Source organism: Triticum urartu, chromosome 2, assembly GCF_003073215.2.
Source record: "Triticum urartu cultivar G1812 chromosome 2, Tu2.1, whole genome shotgun sequence".
NCBI classification, from domain to species: domain Eukaryota; kingdom Viridiplantae; phylum Streptophyta; class Magnoliopsida; order Poales; family Poaceae; genus Triticum; species Triticum urartu.
In genome coordinates, this window is record NC_053023.1 from 160,697,111 (window position 1) to 160,703,110 (window position 6,000).

Below are 6,000 nucleotides of genomic sequence, written 5' to 3' on the forward strand. Positions count from 1 at the left end.
CTTAACAACATATGTTCTTAGTCACTAAACAATTGCAATTCAACTTATTTTCAACAAAGTCTAAGTAAGAGCTCCACATACTCAATTATCATATAGTATTCTATGATTGCTAGTACTCAAAACATATTTTTAAAACAAATGGCATCCATCAAACACAGAGAAAGATAGGGCTTTAACATTTTGCCACCCAACTTATTTATCATATAGATAATTGTCAACAATAATAATTCATGATCAAATATATTTGAAAGGATATATGTTCCTGGGTCTTTCCCCACCACATGATGCTTGCCAACTAGAGAGTAATTGAGGTTAAAATGAGAATGAATACTTATTGACTCTTGCATAAAACTAAATACTAAAAAGTAAAAGATATGCCCTTCACAGAGGGAAGCAGAGATTGTCATGCGCTTTTGACTTTTGGGTGTGCAAGCTCTTAATGAAAAGGAACATCATGTTGTATTGCCCCTTGTGATAGAAACCTTTATTATGCTGTCCTTCGCTTTTATTTCTTTACCATCACAAGTTCGTACAATGCTTATTCTCCCTTGCAATAAAAGATCATACATATTTCAAGAGCAACTTTTATTGCTTTTTGCACCGATGACAACTTACTTGAAGGATAATATTCAATCCATAGGTAGATATGTTGGACACTCATGGCAAGAAATTGGGTTTAAGGGTTTTTGGATGCACAAGTAGTATTTCTACTTAGTACGGAATTTTGGCTAGCAAAACATTCTAAACAAGCACCACATGTTAGAGGATCCATAACAATATAACTTCTATACAAATATACACAACCATAACTCATTACATTGTCTTCCTTGTCCAATTTTAACTAATTTTCTCAAGTATGAAAATAATTAATGGGTATTAACAATCATAAAAGATGTCCAAGATAATATATTTATATGTGAAAGTTCTCTTTCTTATACTAATCATTCATGAATTGCTTGTATGACCAATATTGTGATTGTCAAACTTCAATAGACTTTACTTTATAAACCCAATGTGAAACTACTAAGCATTCAGAACACAGATAATTTCAGATTTCAGATTTTCAATTCATTCAACAATTTACTCATAAGATATAAGTGAAGTATGAGAGTAAATGACAAAGTACTCTAATAAGATATAAGTGAAGATCAAATGAGTAGTCAAAAATTAAGTATTAGTTACTTTTGTTCTTGAGGACATGGGAGAAGTCTTGTTATAAGTAATCTTCTGAAGTTGGTATTCGTTCAATATTTCAATGATATGTATGTTGTTCTTCCTCTAGTGGTGTTATGTCAACGTAGACTACATGACACTTCACCATGTTTGGGCCTAGGGGGGAGGCATTGGGGAGTAATAAGTAGATGATGGGTTGCGAGAGTGATAGAAGCTTATACCCTAGTTTATGTGTTATTCTATAAGGGGCTGATTTCGATCCACATGTTTCATGTTATGGTTAGATTTATCTTAATTCTTCTTTCATAGTTGTGGATGCTTGTGAGAGGGGGTAATCATAAGAGCGTTACTTGTTCAAGTAAGAACATCACCCTAGCATCAGTCCACCCACATATCAAGCAATCAAAGTAGTGAACGTGAATCAAATAAACATGATGGACATGACTAGATAGTAATTCCCTCGAGAATGCTTTGCTCACTATAAGAAGTACTTTCGTCTTGTCCTTTGCTATAAAAAGTATTGGTGCTTTGCTCACTATGAGAAGTACTTTCTTCTTGTCCTTTGCTATAAAAAGTATTGGGCCACCTTGCTCCACCTTGGTTACTATTGTTACTTGTTATTATCTTTCCGGTTATGCAATCAGGTATTGGGGATACAGGGGAAGCATAATATCTCACCCAAAACTAACAAATCCTACATCTAGCTGTATCCATCCTTCAACACAAAACCAAGAAACCTTCGGAAATCATTTACCTGAACCTTCGAAAAGCATCCGTTATACGAGTTATGGCAATACTCCCGAACTCCCACCCCAGTACTGGGTGGCGTCGAGGTTATCTCACCAACAACTGCATAAAAGAGATTTTCGATGTCGGCGAAACTCAGGTATTCCAGAATTGCAACGATAAAATTGTGATGACAACAACTCGGAGCTCAACTCCCCGGGACACTGCCACAACCCCTAAATGTCAGGAGGCACCAAGAACAATGTTCTCGTCACAAAATCATCGAAACGATACCAAGATACCCGCGTGATCCTAAATTTTTTTAGTGAAATTTGAGAAGAGAAGAGTCAAAACTCTACATCAGGATGCCTCACCAGAGCGACGAAGGGACCGAGGAGTAAAAAGAATCCTACTCTCCGATATATATAATCCTAAATGACTCAAAACATTTTTATAGACTCAACAACGTCAGCGATTCGATCAAGCAGGGGGCTCCTAAGTCGGGGAAGGCTCTGATTACCAACTTGTAACACCCTCGATGCGGCTATATCTCCCACGTGTCGAAGCACGACTTAGAGGCATAACCGCATTGAAAGCAATGTCGCAAGTGAGGTAATCTTCACAACAAACCATGTAATACAATAAGGGAAAGAGATACATAGTTGGCTTACAATTGCCACTTCACACAATACATGAATAAAACATTACGTCATCCAGATACACTCAAGGTCCGACTACGGAACCAAAATAAAAGAAGACTACCCCAAATGGTACACAGATCCCCGATCGTCCCGACTGGGCTCCACTACTGATCAACTGGAAACGGAACAACATAACGAACACGAGCTTCATCGAGCTCCTCCTTGACCTCGGTTGCGTCACCTGCACGATTTCATCGGCACCTGCAAACTGGTTTTGGAAGTATCTGTGAGTCACGGGGACTCAGCAATCTCACACCCTCGCAATCAAGACTATTTAAGCTTATGGGTAAGGTATGAAAGATCGTCGATGTCGCCTAGAGGGGGGGGGGTGAATAGGCGTTTTAAAATAATTACGGTTTAGGCTTTAACAAATGCGGAATAAACCTAGCGGTTAATTTGCCAAGCACACAACCTAAAACAACTAGGCTCACCTATGTGCACCAACAACTTATGCTAAGAAAGATAAGCAACTATGTGATAGCAAGATATATGACAAGAAACAATATGGCTATCACAAAGTAAAGTGCATAAGTAAAGGGCTTGGGTAAGAGATAACCGAGGCATGAGGAGACGATGATGTATCCCGAAGTTCACACCCTTGCGGATGCTAATCTCCGTTTGGAGCGGTGTGGAGGCACAATGCTCCCCAAGAAGCCACTAGGGTCACCGTAATCTCCTCACGCTCTCGCACAATGCAAGATGCCGTGATTCCACTAAGGGACCCTTGAGGGCGGTCACCGAACCCATACAAATGGCAACCCTTGGGGGCGGTCACCGAACCCGTACACTTTGGAAACCCTTGGGGGCAGTCACCGGTACCCATCAAATTGCTCGGGGCGATCTCCACAACCTAATTGAAGACCCCGACGCTTGCCCGGAGCTTTGCACCACAATGATTGAGCTCCGAACACCAACAACCGTCTAGGGCGCCCAAGCACCCAAGAGGAACAAGCTCAAGGGTACCAAGCACCCAAGAGTAATAAGCTTCTCAACTTGTAACTTCCACGTATCACGTGGAGAACTCAAACCGATGCACCAAATGCAATGGCAAGGGCACACGGAGTGCCCAAGTCCTTCTCTCTCAAATCCCACCGAAGCAACTAATGCTAGGGAGGAAAATGAGAGGAAGAACAAGAAAGAGAACACCAAGAACTCCAAGATCTAGATCCAAGGGGTTCCCCTCACATAGAGGAGAAAGTGATTGGTGAAAATGTGGATCTAGATCTCCTCTCTCTTTTCCCTCAAAAACTAGAAAGAATCCATGGAGGGATTGAGAGTTAGCAAGCTCGAAGGAGGTCAACAATGGGGGAAGAACGCGAGCTCAAAGGATAAGGTTCAATGGGGAAGAAGACCCCCTTTTATAGGAGGGGGAAAATCCAACCGTTATGTGCTCAGCCCGCACACGAGCGGTACTACCGCTCCACGAGCGGTACTACCGCTCAGGTGGAAGAAATAGGGAAAAGGAGCAACAAAACATGAACATTGGGGCGGTAGTACCATAGGAGACAGCGTTACTACCGCTGGGTTAGGCGGTACTACCGCACCCTTCGGCGGTACTGCCTCGCAGAACGAAGGGTAAAGGGAAAGAGGTAAATGGGCGGTACTACCGCGGAGGAAGGGCGGTACTGCCGCTAAGGAGCGGTACTGCCGCAGCGAGGTACCGCACAATCCGACACAGAAAAAGACCCCTCGAATCGACGCGGTAGGGACCTGGTAAGCCAACGGTAGTACTGCTGCGGAGTCACCGCCGGTACTACCGCTGCGGAGCGGTACTGCCGCTTGTGACTCCTCAGCGGTACTACCGCTGGGTACCACGATACTACCGCTGGGACCCTGACAAAAACCACACTCAAGAAAACCAGAACTGCCATAACTTCTGCATATGAGCTCCGAATTGAGCAAACTCAAGCTTGTTGGAAACAAGACGACGAGTAGCATCAAAACAGCAAATAGAAAGAGGAGTGAAACCTCCAACCGAGAAGAATCGGCAAAACCTCCAACATCGAAAACATCATAGAAGATGCATGCGAACTCCGTTTTCAATGAACTCAAGCTTGTCATCAAGATGACCGTAAGCTCTAAGACTCACAAAGAGAACCAAACAAGAACCAAGAAAGATGATGCAAGGATCCAATGGTTTGAGCTCTCTACTAACGATACGATCAAGCTACCAACTTGAGAGCCCCCCTTGATAGTACGGCAAACGATCCTATAACCCGGTCTCCAACCTACCACCATGCGACCGGTAAAATAGAAAACCTATCAAGAGCAAACCTTTGCCTTGCACATGGTCCACTTGAGCTAGATGATGACGATCTTGACTCCCTCAAGTTGGACCACCTTACTTGATTGTGTTGGCTCGATGAAGACTAGTTGATTGCTCCCCCATACTCCACTATGGGTGAGCCTTTCTTCCGCACATCTTCACAAGTCCATTGTCACCACAATGGACGGCAAGCTTCAAGCATTTGATCTCTTTGTGATGCTCCACTTGAACTTGCACCGCAACCTTTCTTGATTGTGTTGAGTCGATGAAGACTAGTTGATTGCTCCCCCATACTCTACTATGGGCGAGCTACTCTTCCGCACATCTTCACAGGTCCATTGTCACCACAAAGGACAACAAGCTTCAAGCATTTGATCTCTTCGTGGTGCTCCACTTGAACTTGCACACCGCAACCTAACCCCACAAAGAACCCTCACAAAGACCATGGGTTAGTACACAAAGCGTAATTGACAATGCTTACCATACCATGGGATCACTTGATCCCTCTCGGTACATCTTCTACGCTTTGTGGGTTGATCATCTTGATTCACTCTTTAACTTAGTCTTGATCAACCTCTCACAAGACCAATCTTTAGGTAATTCCTTGAATAGCACCTTGGTGGACACAAACTCTCCTTGAAACCAACACATGTACTCCAAGAAAAGCCTATGGACAAAACCTTCAAATATAACTCAAGGCAACCATTAGTCCATAGAGATTGTCATCAATTACCAAAACCAAACATGGGGGCACCGCATGTTCTTTTAAGGTAAAAGGTATGAGGTGGAGCTGCAGCAAGCGACTAGCATATATGGTGGCTAACATACGCAAATGAGAGCAAGAAGAGAAGGCAAAGCACGATCGAGAAACTATGATCAAGAAGTGATCCTAGAACAACCTACGTCAAGCATAACTCCAACACCGTGTTCACTTCCCGGACCCCGCCGAGAAGAGACCATCACGGCTACACACGTGTTTGATGTATTTTAATTAAGATCAACTTCAGGTTTTCTACAACCGGACATTAACAAATTCCCATCTGCCCATAACCGCGGGCACGGCTTTCGAAAGTTCAAATCCCTGCAGGGGTGTCCCAACTTAGCCCATCACAAGCTCTACGATCAATGAAGGAT